At 25.9% G+C, this 17,926-nt stretch overlaps 1 pseudogene across 1 annotated transcript in view; it reads left to right on the top strand.

Moving 5' to 3' along the window:
* LOC147812564 (neurabin-1-like) overlaps window positions 1-15,243 on the top strand; it is a 56,946-nt pseudogene extending 41,703 nt beyond the window's left edge. Inside the window, exons 16-22 of the transcript XR_015433419.1 lie at window positions 19-115; window positions 440-572; window positions 2,486-2,744; window positions 4,117-4,159; window positions 7,854-8,134; window positions 11,712-11,783; window positions 13,698-15,243. The product of XR_015433419.1 is annotated as a neurabin-1-like (transcript). The remainder of the gene's footprint in view (window positions 1-18; window positions 116-439; window positions 573-2,485; window positions 2,745-4,116; window positions 4,160-7,853; window positions 8,135-11,711; window positions 11,784-13,697) is intronic.
* The last annotated feature ends 2,683 nt before the right edge of the window (window positions 15,244-17,926 follow it).

Raw genomic sequence — 17,926 nt, 5'->3', positions numbered from 1 at the left:
TATTAATTATTTTTACAGAGAAAAAGAGCTCATTCAGTGGCAAGAGTATCATGTTCAACAACTGCAAGAGAAAGATCAAGAATATAATGCTTTGGTAAAAGCTCTAAAGGACAGGGTATGATTTACATTGCTTACAACTATAATCAATAATATATACATTTTTATAATGACACTTAATTCAATTTAAAATTATTTACTTATTTATCACGTAGATAGCTTATTTTACTTTTAAAATATTTAAAGTGATAAATTAGTTGTATTTTATTGTTATAAAGCTTACTTTAGTTATTTACTTCTGTCGTGATAGAATTTTGCTTTATTATAATTTTTTATGGAATAAGATCTTACTGCTTTGTTTCTGTATTTAGATATTAAAAAATCTTTTTTTATATAATAAATTTGTAGTTAAATTTTAAAAGAAATTTAAAATATTTTTCAGGTAATAATGCTTGAACAGACTCTTGTGGTGACTCAAAAGCAAGCAGGTTTTCCAACTGGTCTTCCTTATAATACACCTTTAAAGCCGATCACTCCACAATGTAGAAATCTTGTCAGCCCACCTAAATTTTTAAGTAAATTTTTTAGTTTTCTCTTTTCACTTTATAATTAATCTTTCATTCCTCGTGCTGCTGTATTTTTCTCCCCACCATAGTATTTTCACTGTAGTGCAAGTAATTATGATCTTGTAGTATTGCGTAATCATAAAGCTATGATAGGAATTTTGACATCAAAAGATATTTTTAATGTATAGTAAAAGTCTGTTCTATCAACAATTCAGAAAAGTAGCTGAAATCCTTGTTATAACCAAATACATATATTTAATGTTAAAATAGCAATTAAAGTGAATTAGACATATTAACCTCTTTTTTTGTGTTTTGAACAATGTAGATTTAAAATATGTATCTAGAGTAGACTGTTTTTGCATATAGATTGTATTCTGAATGACATTGCTTTGCATTTTGGAAAGGGCAGGAATGTATACCACAGGATTGTTTGAACAACAGAATCTAAATTTTAGTAACATAATTGTACCTTTTGAAAACTGCCTCAAGTTTTTGAAAAGTGAAAATAAAATGAAATACACTAACAGTTTTAATGTTAGTGATATAAGTAAATGTTGATTTTAATAGTAAGCTGGCAAGAAGAGAAAAAAAGGGGCATTATAGATATGTGATAAAAGAAGTAACTTTCTTTTCTAGTGCATGGTTGCCTTATGAAAATAAGGGGTTAAGATTGTAAAAAAGAAGTTTTTCACTTTTCTCTATCAATACTGGAAATAATTAAGTTTTCTTCTATTTAAACTTTTTGGTATTATATTTCTCGTTTAAACATAAAAATAGATTTCCCTAAAAAAATTTGTCATAGGAGGGCTAGTAATTTTTAATTTCTTAAAAACTTTCCAATTTTGTATTTTTAATATTATAATTTTGACAATGACTTGAAAATTTGTCTTAATAGTAGACTTCGTTTAATGTGTTTTTCTTGTTATATGAAACTTTTATTTAATTTTAATAGATTATATTTTACATCAAAATAGGGAAAAAACTATGCAAGGCAACCCAATTATCCTGTGGAAAATTTAGTAAAATGTTCAAATGAATTAGAATTGTAGTCTCTAGTATATTTAATGATTATTCTAAAGCACTTATTATATGTATTATTTTGAGGTTATTTGCTCATCACAGTTAGACATTTTTAGTTAGAAAAGACTAATTTTTTCCCTTTGATTTTGAAATAATTCAATGATAACTATAGCATGACATGTTCTTCAAAAAATAAAATATTGTCCATTTTTTATTAATTTTTTATTTTTGCAACCAATTATATTCTATTTTTATTACTGGAAATAGTGAGAAATTTTTTTGCATCTGTTAAAATAATTTTTTGTAATAAAATTTTTGAAATTAATGTACTTAGCTAATGTTTTATAATGTTTTTTAGAATGTTATAGTTCTGTTAGAATGTTATAGCCAAAAGTTCAGCTCTGTTATGATTCACTCTGTAATATAGTTGCAGTTATATAACAATGTGTTTCTTTTGATGTAGGAGGTTAAATTTTGAATTCTAAAACTTATTATTTAAGAAAAAAAACATTAAATAACTTATTTCAGTATACTAGTTTAGAATAACGAACTATTATGAATCATATTGAAAATAAGGCATAATTGAGAATCATACAAGAATTATTCTATGGTAATTGAAATTATACTTAATCAGAATAGAGGTACAATATATTATATATTAACTTTTGTGTAATTAGTGTGAAATAAATGTTGCAACTGCCTTTTAATACTAACAAGAAGAGATGCAGTCTGAGGTAGGCTAAATAATACCGCCGTATTTAGCAAACTATTTAAACGTTATTGAAAAAAATATCCAGTTTAAAGAAACAATACTTTAAATGTATATGTTTCTTGTGAATGATTTTAATAATTACTAAAATGAAATTTACATCTGATTTCAAAAGGATTGATTATTTTTTTAGAAGTTCAGTGCTTTGATCTGTCTGATAGTGAAACTCAGATAGTGAATTGCAGTCCCCATTTAGTCCGGATGATGAGTATTGTGATAAACGTGCCACATTAGAAAGACGACCAGATTGTGAAATTTTATTTGATACAGCGGTTCCTCACACTAAGCTACTTGAAACAAGTGCAGCTAAAGCAAAGGCTGAATTGGCAAACAAAGGCAGTTTAGCTAACAGACAGTCCCCGTCTATTAAGAATAAATCATTGTCTGATTCAGTAAGTTATGTCTGTAATCAGTATTTTAAATAATTATTTTGTTTTTGAAATATACTTCATTATTCATAATTTTTCATACTTAATTTATCAAATTTCTATTTTTTGGAGGATACTTTGCTCATTTTTTGTATAGTGTGCCAAAAAAAGAAAAAAACCCGGCTGCACTGAATAACTTTTGATCTAATGATCAGATCTTCGCGTTCTGTGACTCTATCTTAGTGGTTCAAGGGATGATTTCAAATATACTATTATTTAGTGAAGATGATATTTTCAGTTACGAAATCAAACACAAAAATGTATTTCCTCTGAATAAACCTATCTTTTTTTTCTCGCAGATTTAGTATTCTGCCACCCTCCCAAATAAAAGGGGTAGCCGCATTCTGGGAAATGAGGTCCTAATAGTTTGGTCAGGAGAGTGATTCAAAGTCTGGATCCCCTAGTGTTCATTTTATTTATTGCGTATTTCGCCATATCTCGAGAAATTAAATTGAAAGATTTTTGCACACAATTATAAAATTAATTTAACTAAAGATAATCCATGCAAAAAATAAATTTAGTAAATATTTATTATTTTTTAATATTTTATTTAAAAGTAGTAAAAAAAAAATGTGAAGTGTAAGGTTTAAAATTTTTTACATCATTTTAAAATATCTGATTTTACATGGCAAACTACAAAATTTGAGCACAATCGTTTCAATAATTCCTGAGATTTCACTCAATTTTGTATTTTGCCAACTAAAATTAGATACTTTATAATGGTGTAAAAAATTTTATACATTACAATTCAATTTTTTTTTTACTATTATTAAGTAAAATAGTGAAAAATATTGCATGGGATTATCTTTAGATGAACAGATTTTATAATTGTATCCAAAAATGTTTCAATACCTTTAAAAATTCTCGTGATATGGCGGAATATGCAAAAAGTTAAATTAACATTAAGGGGTCAAAAATTTGGACCGCTGTTCTGACTAAACTATTAGGACCATATTTTCCAGAATGCGGCTACCCCTGTATTTTTGGGGTTAGAAATCCAAATTTGTTTTAAAAAAAAGTATATTTATTCAGAGAAAGTAAGTTTTTGTGTCTGATTTTGCAACATAAAAATATCGTCTGCACTAAATAATTATCATATTTCAAGTCACCCCCTAGAACCAATAAGATTAAGTCCCAGAATGTGAAGTCATTTAGTTGAAGCTATTCACGGTGGTCTGTTTTCTTTTGTTTTTGTGCACTGCACATTAAGTATATCTTGTTAAACTTCTGTAACATGATCCATCTTAGAGTTCACATTACTTTATATTTGCTTTAAATTATTCTTTAATATTTTTTAAAATGATTATTTTTACATTTTATGATTTATTTTTTCCAGTCGCCTGATAGAAATTCTGTCTATGATATCTTCATCAATCCTTAAGAAAGTTTCCAGTAAGTAAAAATTTTGCTTCATATATTAAACTTTAGATTCACACAAAAAGCACACTTAAAGGCAGCACATGCTGAAAAAAATAAAAATTAATTAAAGGAATGAAAACTAGTACAACCTTCTTGTTGTGTACAATAATAAACTTATTCTAATAGTAGTAGTACTTAGATTTTTTTGTATATCATAAAACAAGTAAACTATAACATATTTAAACAAATAATAATTCCTGTAGTCTTCTGAATTCAAATTTAGTTAATAATATTTATGATTTTAATAACATTATATTTCTATAATAATTATTATAATTAACATTTAATAATTATTTCAAGCAACATGAAAAATTATTTCAAGCCAGACGTGTATCAGAAAAGTACCATAAATTTTTTTTTGTATGAATATTTTAAAAAAAATTAACTTTTATAAATTTAATGTTTGAGTAATTATTTTGCATTTTCACATCTTTTTGCATTTATTTATTTCAATATTTTCAGATAAGGCATTTCTCATTAATTTTGATTTTGAGATTCCTTAAAAATTTTTTTAAAAAGTTTAAATTACTATTTTTGCATTAAATCCACTATTTTTAATTTATTCCTAGAATATTAAAATCATTAGTTTTATTCCATATTCTTTGATAAAAATAATTAACAAGCTAGTAATTTCTTATAATTGTCACAAATTTTGAACAAAATAACAATATCAAACGCATAATTGGATTTTACTTGATTAAAAACTTCACTTCAAAAGTATACAAATTGGGGATAATATTCGACATTTTTAAGTGCTCAAAAAAAGGTGTCAATTTTCAGGACTTGTCAGTTATTCATATCTTTTATTTCTGAAGCGAATGATGTTTTTAATCAAGCAATATCTTACCGCTTCAGTTTCTTGGGATTATTATTTAATATAATTGGATTGCGTGAAACGGAATTAATGTATGATAATATAACAACTTATAAACACACGATTTGGTTATATTAATTTATGATTTACCACATTCATTACTTATTTTATTTAGGAGAATATTAAAAAATCTACTGTAACTTATATTTTACCTTTAATTTTTAAGCTACTTTGATCTATTTTTTAATAATTTAAGTTTGTATGGCCGACAGTTTATGTTTACGAATATAATTTTGCCAGTTTATTATTGAGAATATATCGTATTTATGTAATTAAATTAACTCGACACTTTTATGTGACAAATTAGAAAGTTTTTTTTCTTTATATCGAAGTCAACTTAATCATTAGTTGTAATGCTACCTGTTGCTTTTGAGGAACAAGCCTTGTAAAAAATATTTTGTGACATTTTATATGATTTATAAAAAACATTTTAATATTGTATGGAAATTTCTAAAACCTGGTTACAAATCATCTTTTTTTTTACTGAAAACTGTTAAAAGTAAATTCTAACCTATTCTTAGGATTTGAGTATTTTCAAAATTTGAATTCCCCCTCCCCCCACATAATATACTTAACCACTAAACTACCTCTACACTTAATAAAAAAAGATATTGATTTTTTAAGGATTTATTCATTACATAAATTACTGCGGATTTATGAAAGTTTGCCCATATTATTTAATGATTAAGTTAAAGATCATTCCCAGTGAAATATTTTCAATTGAAAAATTGAAAAATTTTCAATGGATTGAATTATATTAGGAAATGCTAGTTGTTTTCACACATATCTTTGTATTTTTATTTATTATTTGAAATTTATAAATTTAAATCTATGACTTTAGAAAAAGTTTTTTAACACATTAAATGTTATTCAAAGTTTTTGTTGTAAAACTATTACTTTCTTATTTTGAAATATTTAAGAATATTTTTTTGTACTTACTCTTTATTTAAATTTTCCTAAATTCTTTTTTATTGTTTTTTTTAATTATAATTAGTTGAAAATTGAGTTTTTAAATTGTGTTAGAATAAAACATTTTTTTTAAATGTTATATTTATACTTTCTCACAAGTAATTTGAAACTAAAATATATTGTTAAATGGATGAAGTTTTAACTACTTGAAAATATCACAAATAATATGCCACTAACAGGCATACTGTACTTACTCGGTGTTAGACACAGAATGAAAGAAACACTGAGATGCAGCAGAAAATCTCAAACATGTTATAACAAGAAACAAAGGAGTGGATTAGCAGGGTAGAGAAAGCAAGTTTGCACAAGATAACCAAACAAAAGTAGGCTGAAAAGAAGCAGGTGTGGCAGGGGTATAGTGTCATCAACCACACCTTTCAGCCTGTATTTTAAAACTGTAGGTTTTTTATTATGGTTTTAATATAGTTATTAATTATTGTATGTCTGTTAATGTGACATTCTCTTTTCTCAATATATAACCTTCCCTTGGATAGTGTCAAAATATTTTTCATGAAATATTTTTATGAAAGAAAAAAAGTTCAAGCATTAGTGGTGAAAAGTGTTCATGAGGCCACTGTTATGTTCCTTATCTTTATTTAACTAAAAACTATTTCCAGTAATATTTTGTTCATGTAAAAGTCAGACCTTATTATCTTAAATAGTAAAATGAAAATTGTAAAAGTTTTAGAATCTTTTTCTGAGAAAATTCACTATATTATTTCCTTAAACAATATGATCAGTAGCCAAACCGTTGTCTAAATATGATTTTTAAATATGCTTTTAAGTTCAAGTTCATTTTTATGAAATGGATATTTTCGCACTTGCATTGTATTTTCAAGATTCTGAAATTCAATTTTTTAAATTAAAATTTATACAAACTGCAATTTAAAATATAACATACATAATTTACAAAAAAAGTATTTTTTAAAAGCTAGGTTTTTTTTTAAAAAAATTTTACACCATTTTTACTTAGTTTTAAAATTTTAATAATAATTCCATTCAACTTATAGTTAAAGAAGTTTCTTAAATAATAATGATCAATCAAATTAATTAGTGTTCTGCATTCGCAGTCTTTCTGGCAATTTAGGATTTTATAAAGTTTTGAAAGATTTTTGTCATCATTTTAGGGCAATTTAGCTCAGCATCTTAGACACATAAAAATATCAAAAAACTGCCTACTGATATCAGTAAGTAGAAAATGATGTAGGACTGAATAATATTTCCAAACTAGTGAATTTGTTTTAAAAAACATTTCTATAGTTTCTTATCAGCATTCTTCTTATTATTATTTCAAAAAATATTTAACTTGTGGGGTAAAATTATGGTAATATTTTCCCGGGTTACCACCAAAAAGAAATAAGTCAAGGAATTTAATCATTGTGTAAAATTAGGATAAATGTCAGTATATTCAACTGAAATGCCCAAAATTTCTTGGAAAATGAACAAATATATGTTTGAGGTGTCTTAAAGCTTGATATTTTTTTCCAAAAAAATTGGATTTGTAAAAAACATTTTTTATTTTCAATCTTAAATGGCACATATAAGTGTTTAGTAAAATATTTTATGTTTAAGAATAAGGCCTAACTGAAAAATTATGTTATAAATCTTATAATACAAAAATCAGAAAATTCTATAAAATCTGCCGAGATTTTTTTTTGTTGACAAATTTTATACAGTTTAACCCGTCCAATCCTGATAAAAACAAATTTAAAATGCATTATTTGCTAAAATGTTACATTTTTTACTAGCTAATATTAAAATTTTCCTTTTAAACAAATGCTTTTTATATGCATTTCTTTTGTATGTTTTAGTAAATCAAAGTGTTTCTTCAGATGACATATGCATGTTTGATCAACTTGATTTCAACCACGCCCAAGTAATGACATCACAGTCTTGCGAAGTAATATCTCAATCTTCATTTGAAAGTTATACAAAAGTAGAAACAACCTTTAGTCGTGAAGTTTCTCATTCACAGTCATCATTGTATTCTACATCTAGTCAACAAAATCCATCTGTCAAATCTCAAGGCAACTCATCAGATGTCTCAGTTTCAGATCACTCTGTTACTGCAAACGATGCTGGTAATAACAATGTATTCTTTTATGTACAGTGGAACCTCTCGGGGTGCGACCACTCTCCATCCCACAGTAAATTTAGCAATATATTTGCAGAAAATTAAATGCTTTTAATTATTAAAATTTGTTCAAAAATAAAAAAAATTAATACCTTTTTTTTAAAAAAATAATTTTTATATCAAAAATAGATTTATCAAAAGTAAATAAATAAATAAAATAAAAAATAAATAAGCATTGAGGAAAAATGTTTGTTTAAATTTTTTTTTATATTATTCTATCACACAATACAAAAGCTCAATTTAAAATTAATTCTAATAACAAAAAATGCTCACAAATGGAAAGTATAAAAAAATTAAATACATATTGCGTAATTTTAATTGAAGAAATTTCATAAGGTTTAAGCTAAAGTCTAAAATAAAAACAAAACGTTATTGTTCAAAATAAGATTCAATAATCATTTGGTAATAAACTTTAGTTATTATTTCTTTTTATTGAATGATTAGATTTTTTATGCAGTAAATATTTTATTTTTTTCCCTTATAAAATCATTTAAGCAACAATAAATTGAGATCAAAATTACAAGCAGTGAGCAGTTAAAATTCACGTTTTCTTCACTTTGCGATAATATTGTATTATAATATTGTATCCTTCAACTTAGTAATAATATTGTAATATAACTAGGGTTGTAACAAATATTATGCTCTTTTGTCAAAAATGTAATTGCAAGAATGATTGGCCGAATATTCAGCAGAGTATTTTTTGGAAAAGTATTTTTCTATTAAGTTCTTTTTTTTGGAATTTGTGTAGACATAATAAAAAATCTGAAATCGTATTTTTAACTCTATTAGACATAGTAGTTTTTTCACATATTTGTGAAGTTTTAAAATTAATGTGCTTGCAAATTTATCTTCTGGAAGATTAATAGAAAAATGAAATTTGAAGGATTAAAACTAGATTACTTTATGTTAAACCATACTTTTTCGTACTTCTTCCCCATTATCTAACTATAGTCAATTTCGTCATTTTTTAGACACTTTTAGTTCAAATAATTGAGATGTTTTTTTTGTTTCATTTTGCATGTTTTATTATAGTGTGGCATTTTAACGGAACGTTTCAGTTAGACTATTTGTTTATTGTCAGTTTTTTCCTGTACTGTAATGTATATAAAACGGTAACATAGAAAACTGCGATTTTTAATGTTTGTTTTGGGAACTAAGAATAATTTTTTTCTTAATTTTTTCTTTTGTTCTTTCTAATAGTTTTTCATTTATCTGCATTTTTATTATGACACAGCATTTTTTAAAGAGCGTTTCCAATAAACTTTATTTTGCAGCAATTTTTTTTTTCTAAAAATGTGGCAATGTGAAAAAGTTAAGTTTTTCGGCATTTGATTTTCATTAACATTTTTTCTCGAAAATCGGAAAACTGAGATTTTCTACTTTAAAATTCCCTTTTGAGAATTAAGATAGATTTTTATTTTCTCTATTTCGCTTTCATATATTATATTTAGTTTTATTGGTGTTTTTATAACAGCACAGCATTCTTAATAGAGTTTCTGATAGTCTTTATTTTTAACTTTGTTTCATGAATAGGTTTTTCCGGAAATATTATTTTTAGCATTGAAATTGCGGTTTAAATGTTGCTATGCTGCTTTTATATAAATGCACGCTTAGAAATTCATATGTCGTAATAACATAGTAGTAAAAATAATAGGATCAAAATCATGTGGAAAAAGATAGAAATAATTATGTCAAAAAAGAGGAAAAAAAAAACTTAAATTTAGAATGAAATAAGCACAAATTAAGCGTGTCAAAAGGAAGATAAAAAATTTGAATGCTGTATTAAACATTTTTAAAACTACGTGTGAATGCATAGCACAATTGCCTCAAAAAATAGAATGAAATAAGTTCAATAAAAGATAAAGAATTACTTAGATTTACAATGAAGTCGGCATTAAAAATGTGGGTCAAAAAATGATTATTTAAATAGGAGATTTGGTAATAATATTGTAATAAAAATACGTGATATTAGAACTTGAAATATGTGATATCTCAACTCGAAAAGCGAAAATAATTGCTTAAAAAATCATTTAGGTTTTCATTAACATCGGCACAAAACGTGTAAAAAGGTCATTATTTAATGTTGGGATTCAACTTCAAGATTCATATCACATTAAAAATATCAAGATTTTCATAACTTTATGAAAATACGATGTTTTCACTGCTGAAAAATAACTAGGGATTTTAGAGGAAATTAGCACAAATATAGTGCATCAAAAATTTATTACTTAAATGTGCAATTTGAAACTCAACTGGCGTAATAATGTCTGCGTAAAAATACAGGATTTTCAAATCATGTGGAAAAGCATAGAAATTACTGTTTAAATTTTTGGATTTCCGATAAAATTGGCTTAAAGAAAGTGCGTTTAAATGTGATTATTTAAATTTGTGATTCAACTTCGAAATTCATAATATTTTCGTATTCATACTATCAACATTTTAAAGAAAAACTACACCTATCGGTACTTGTAAGATCGAAAGGTCTCTTTGATTTATGATGAAATTGGTAAAAATAAAGCTGGTCTCAAAAACTGATCACCAAAATTTTAAATTAGCATATCATTATCGTATTAAAACATTGGGTTTCTTTAAACCTTGTGAAATTCCATACAATAACTGCTGAAAATGCGATTTTAGGAATGACATAGATTTACTATTAAATCTGTGAAAATTAAGGGCGTCAAAAAGAGATGAGTCAAAAGTGCGATTTAAAATTTTACACATTCTCTCTCTCTTTTTTTTTTTTGAATAATTTTGTGAAAATTTCATTTTGTTTAGGATCTCCCACGGGCCGTAAGCTGTGCACCCCTAGTTTTGCAGATACTGCATGTTATATCACACAAAAATCTTCCGTTTCATTACCTGTCATTATTTGTACATTAAATATCCATTTGCAAAATTTCTAATCTCGTTTTGTTCTGAAACTTTGCACTTTTCCCATGTGCAGTCATGCTTTCATAATCTGCTAACCTTCCTTTCCTTTTTTTCTACTTTGGCTGACTGCTTTTATTTACCACGTTGTACTTCAATTTTAGTACAAAGTGGTAAATAAAAAGTTTTCAAATTCCTTTACAACTGTTTTCAAAAGTTCAAATTTTCCTGTGACTTCACTGCAATCAAGCAGTGACTGTTGGGGAAACTAAGCTTTATCTAACATATAATTAGCAGAATTTGAAAATATTAAATGTAATTAAACTCTTACAAAAACTTTTTGTATAAATTTAATTTGAATTTTTTTACAATCATACATCAGTTTCGGAAAGACAGTTGATGAAAACAGATATAACGAAATTAAAAAGAAAGGTTTAACTTGACCTGCAGTGGTAAATAATATGCATATGATGTGTTAGTTTGCTGCTCCCACTGTCCTGCTGGGAGGTGTATACACATAGGAATACAATACAAATACAATCTTAAAGATAAAAATAAATAAATCATGAATCTGTACTTTTCATGATTTATTTATGTTTAAATTTTGTTAAATGATTAAATAATATTTATTCATTGATTTTCAGAAAGTTGCGTATCTCTTTAGTCAAATGATAGTAATATTTCAGAGCCTTCCTATCATAACTCTCAAACTGAAAGTGCAACTTCACTTTGTTTGGTAAGTATTAATTGCTGTTGTTTATTTATTCCAGCATGTAGATTCCTAACTTTATATTTACATGAATTTATTAATAAACTAATTTATTGTGTTGATATGATTGCTTTTCAAAGCAAATAATTTGATTTAAAATTGCACCAGTTTATCCTATCAGTCTGTTACTTTGCTTCATATGTTTCTTAAATTTTGCCATATGTGTTTGTAGACAAGAATTTTCTTTAAAATAGCTTTACATTCATTAAAGGAAACGAAATAACATGACTTCAATGCATAATATAGTTTAGTTGTGTTATGTCGGGGATAAATGATTTATTATGCATTGAAAAGTATCAAGGCTGATTAAAACTATTTTTCCAAGCTTCTTCAGTTGTATAGAACAGTTGCTCCAATTGTATTGAATGATAATTTTAGCAGTGAACTATCAAATAATAAACACTTTTTGCAGAAGTTGGTATCTCTAATATTGTGACAGATCATGTCCAAGTTGGCATGATGTATGACTTGATTTTTTTTAAACACCAATTTCGGTCAAATAAGTTTACATATTGTTTTTTATGTTCTTAATTACTATTGTAGCTTTTCTTCTTTCTGTGCAATTTCTTTTCATAGATTTTGCTTCATAATGAAATTTTGTGTTTTTAATTTTTTAGTTTTATTGTCTTCAGAGCAACTTATCTTGTGTAATTGATACGTTATAAATAAAAGAAAAAGGCAAATATATAATATTCATATGGAGTGCAGATTCAGTAACAAAACCAAATATTTTTATTAATATAAATTATATAAAAAATTCATTCAATTTTCAAAATTTATTTTGGTAGCTCTGAATTGATTGCATATTTGTCATGCTTTGGTGTTTTAGCATCCTAAGTTCTTGAAAATTGAGTATTTAAAGTACTTAGATGCTAAATTTTAGTAAATCTTTTAAAACTGAATTTTTTTCTTCTTATGTTTACATACAACAAAATGCTCTACATTTAAACCAGCAAGCATACTATATTCCAATTGAAAAAAAAATGATGAATGAACTGAAAAGTACCGTCTAAGAAAAATTACGAAAGGACAAAAATCTTGCCTATAAAAACTTTTAGTTTTTTTGAGAATTTCAATGATAATTAAAATTGTTTTTTTTTAATAATATAATAAGGGCTTCCTTGGGTCTGGGATAATCTGGAATTATCCGGGAATTTTATTTAAACTCTGAAAAGCACGTAATTGTCAGGAAGAGTTGCAATTTTCTACAAAAACCTGGAAAATTCTTATATCATTCCAGGAAAATAACTAGTATTTGAATTAATAGTAACAGTAATTAAGATTTGAGTTAAATAATTCTAACATCTATTATAATTATTTGTTGTAAAAATTTCACATTTTAGTCTAATTGATGCGTTTTCATTCTCATTCAATGATATTTTTTTTACTTACAAAATTTAATTTTTGGCATTACAAAAAAAGAAACCAAGTTTTCTGATGAAAAATTGCATGGTTTAAATAAAGTATGGTCTGGATTTTGCTGAAATTTACCTGATATACCTGAAAATGTCATTGAATATTTTTTTCTGAGATTGAGTGGGAACCCTGTATAATTTTAGATTGATCATGTTTTGTACTTATTTTGGCACAACTCCCTCCCCCATGTCAGGGCCATCCTCCTTTTTACAGCCCAGTACAAGCTAGCTTTTGTTTAATTTTTCACAAGAGTTGAAACATGCTTGTCAAAGGGGGGTCAACTGTCAAAGGGTTACTTTGGCTGAATTCTCTGCTGCTATGGCGGGTTATTAGAATATTTACACCGTTCATTTATTTTAGCAAACAAGATGTGTAATATTTCATATTGTTCTTTGGTTTCTTTTCAGTTAAATTTTTCTTGAATTTGCAATTAGTGGATATTTGAAACTTATTTCTTCATTTCAGGATGAGAAAACACCAACTGCCCTTTTATCTGAACCAGTTAATGAGTGGAGTGCTGAGCAAGTAGCTCTTTGACTGCAAGCACTTGGTTTTGATCATCATGCTCCCCAATTTTTAGCCTCTGACATAACAGGCCAAATTTTGCTGCAGATTGATAGTTCACGATTAAAAATAAGTTTTAAATATCTTATTGATGCATTAATTTGTTCTAAAAATAACCTTTAGAGAAGATTTAACAATTATATTGCTGGACACACACTCTAAATGTTCTGAATGGGCATGCATTTTTTAATTCTTTTATGCCTGGCTAGGAGTAAATATTTAGTCAGAATTGCCTCAAAAAACACCAATTTAGTGCCTTTTTCAGAGTATTTTATAAATGAAAATATATGAAATTAGATTATCTTATTTATTATTTTATTTATTATTTTTTTTATTAAGCAAAATAAACCCTAATTGCTGCAAATAAAAAATAATTTATATAAAAGTTGAAATATGAAAACAAAAAGGAGAGTGTTATAATAATTCTAACTAAATATCTGCATCAAATCTTTTATGAAATTCAACAATGATTCTTTTTACCTGTAAAATTATGATTAAAATCCGTTCCTACTTAATTTCCTTTCACTGTTTTGTCTTTCTGGTAAGTAGGAAGTAATTACAATAAGTTTCTTAAAATGAACAGTAACATTTATGTTTTTATTAAAAAACATTCTCTTTTCAGCCTTGCTATTGATGAGTTTTTCAAATTGTTAAATAAGAAAATATAGAGGGCATTATGTCATTATTCGTATGATATACTTGTTTTAATAATAAACTATATTTATCTGAATTGTTAAATTTGGTCTGATTTCTATTTGTAAAAATTTAATTAAAAATTGAAGCATTCTACTAAAAGTTCCGTTTATTGTAAAAAAAAATTATAATTATCCTTAAAACTACATAAAATTATGGCGAAGTAGTTTTTATGTAAGTTTAGGTGAGAAAAAGTAGTATAATGGCAAAAAATATAACGTGTTTTAAAACTAATGTACTGTACAATAAAAACATTTTAAATTACCCTAGAACAAGTATTAAAGACGTATACAGGGTTGCCACAGACTACTAAAATGCGACTATTTGCTATATTTTCGACCTTAGACGACTATGGCGACTTTTTTACTCTTAGCGAAGTTTTTTCGCAAAAATGAACGTTACTTTCCGTCCCCCACTAACACATACTTATTGCCGCCTACCACGTGCGCAGTGCAGTAAAAACGAATAATTTTTTTAAAAAGTAAATAAAGAGTTTAGTAATGTTTTGACGCTTTTTAATAATTTAACATTAGTACTTAAAGTATTTTTTTTTAAAAATGTTTTATTAAAATTCTTTCAATGCTTGTTTGTTTTATAATTTTTTAGATTATCAGTATCATTTTTAAACAAATAAATCTTTAGTCGATTTTATTTTCAAAAAAGAAAATAATAAAGAAAAAATATTTTTACATTTATTAAGTACAGAATTTGATTATTAGTCAATACTACTTTTTATTATTTTAAATAATTAAGAAAGAAGAGGGTCTAATGATGTTTCAAAAACATAATTTTTTTTCAACAAATAATTAAAAAAAAATTTTTTTCTTTCTAAAATGAACATTTTTTTGGTTTGTTTTCTACTTTCGTTTTTTTCTTTTAATTTTCAATTTATTTATGTAAAATATTTTGTTACAGTATTATTATTTTTAAACCAGTAAATCTTAAATCATTTTTAATTTAAGAATAATGAAGTAAAACTGGGGTTTGCTTTTACTTTGACTTCTTTATTATTTTAATTGAAAATATTAAGCAATGATATTGATGTCATAGTGGAATATGTTTAGAGTTAGTATTTTCTTTTGTAATAGATTTATTTCTTTTTGATTGATTTAAAGATTTGCCATAGGTAATTTTTGAACATATGCTAAATTGCGATACATTGTTATATCGCGATGTATCACGATTTAAAATTTCTGACATCACCCAGTCCTAATCATAGTATATGACAAATAAGCTATAATTTTAGTCAAATAGCTACTATTTTTGTTAAATTTTTGACCCTGTTCAGGCAACTATTTTCGTAGTTTTAGGCAACTATTTTTCTTCTTGAGGCTACTAAAAGCAACTATTTTTGTTCCTTTTTTGCTGTGGCAACCCTACAAAAAGACGTTTCAATGCCAGACCAGTTGTTACACGAAAAAGAGGCAGGCCGAATTTGAGAAGGATAGATGGCTTAAAAAAAGACCTTTTGGTCTTAAAAACTATGGACCAGAAAACGGTAGCAGGATAACCCAAAGGAAAATCTCAGAAATTTTTTATGATTGATTTTTTCCGTAGGAAACTTTTAAGCATAATACAAATTTAGAGTCATTTTGCTGTTGGGGAGGAATGAATGAGGGAGAGATTGAAAAATGCAGTTGTTTTATCGTGTTAGGGAGGAGAAAATAGACATGGGTTGAGGTTTATTTTTGGCAACGTATTAGATTAGTGCAGTAATATAAGGATAAACCTGAATCGACACTATGTTCTGTGTTATTAAGTTAGTGCATATATTATTGTCATTAAAAAAAATATTTTCTGCTAAAATAATCTGCATCTCGCTTTTTGTTTGAAAACAGCTTTTGCCAATACTTTCCCCCCCAAAAATTTTTTTTGCCAAATTTACGGTTCGATTATATTTGGTTAGATGATAAATGCTTGGCACAGGCTATGTATGGATAAAAAATCGTATGAATTGGTATATCATTTGCGTGCATAATAATTTAAAGCGTATGGTATACTTCAAGATTGTTCTGTCATTTTTTTCTTTCTTTAATATTGAAACTTTTTATTACCAGAATTCTATACCAAACACAATGGACCCCCCCCCCACTGAAATGACAATAAGTTTTAGAATGATTATATATGACAATAAGTTGGTTGCTAAGGCGTCAAATAAACAGTTCTTATCGATAACTCATACATATGCTTCCGTTCAGACACTAGGTGGCATAAATAAAAATAACACCCCTGTGGGGCGCACCAAAGTATAAGATTTAAAGAGAAAAGAATTGCATTTTCTTCTTTTTTCGAACTTCGAAGAAAGTTGTTTAATGAAGTAATAAGTAGTAATAATAATAAGTCAGTTTATCAAAAATACATGAATAACCTTCGATTTACTTTGTTGATTGAAGGATCTATTGCTTACAGTAAGTAATGCATGACTATTTTTTTTATTTTTAGATGGCTTTTGTATTTATTTCTTTTTTAATCAGAAATTTTTTATTTAACTAGCTTTCATTAGCATGATGACTTAAAATGCAAATAATTCCTCTTATTATAATTATAGATATGTAATATTAAATTCATTAACAGGTAAGATTATACTGATAAAAAAAGATAAGTAATTGTTTTGAAAATATTATATGTGAAGAACGAAAGAAAGATTTGGTCATTTAATAAACAATAGTCTTAAAATTGGGTTCAGGCAATAGAAGCTTAAAACTTGTGGTTTTTTAGTTTCTGTTTTAAATACATACAATATACATGCTCATTCTGCTATTTGTATTTTAATAAACAATTTTCTTAATTTTAATATTTATTCTTAGAAGTATATTTTACCCGCCGGATAGCAAAATTTAAATTTTCTACAAACTAATCATCGCTTTATAGATCATCCACAGACTGATTCAAATAAATCTTGCTTTTACAAAATGTAATGTAGAACAATATTTTTATTAGTACCAAAAAAGGTAAGTAAATTCTTTTTTATTGTTTAAGTGAAAGATACTAAATTACAATGAAGAGCACATGAGTTAATTTGAATAACATATGCCTTTGTACTAACACTTATTTAAATGAATCAAAGTATTTAATTCATTGTTGATGCATGTTTATCTGGAATAATATTTAACCTAATTGTTGATTTAAAAAATTATTTTGGGCATTAGATCTTGATTAAATGAATGCTCATTAAATAAAAATAGCTTTTAAAGAATATAATAAATTTGACTATTATTTTTAAATTTATCTGACTTATAAGTTAAAGCTCAGAAAAATGTCTGTAACATCTTTTTAGAATTTTTAAGCAATTTTACTCCTAATTTGAAAAAAAACTTTTTTTAAAAAAATTTAATATCTGAAATATGATTATGATCTATTCTCTAGAAAATCTAAAATAAAACATATGTTAAATATTTTAAGTTATTTAGTTCACATAAACCTGTATTTTAAAGATA

Source organism: Parasteatoda tepidariorum, chromosome 4 (genome assembly GCF_982258835.1).
Source record: "Parasteatoda tepidariorum strain Cologne lab strain chromosome 4, Ptep-v5.0, whole genome shotgun sequence".
NCBI classification, from domain to species: Eukaryota; Metazoa; Arthropoda; class Arachnida; order Araneae; family Theridiidae; genus Parasteatoda; species Parasteatoda tepidariorum.
Note: the sequence above shows the minus strand (reverse complement) of the source record. Positions and strands in the feature narration are given on the sequence as shown.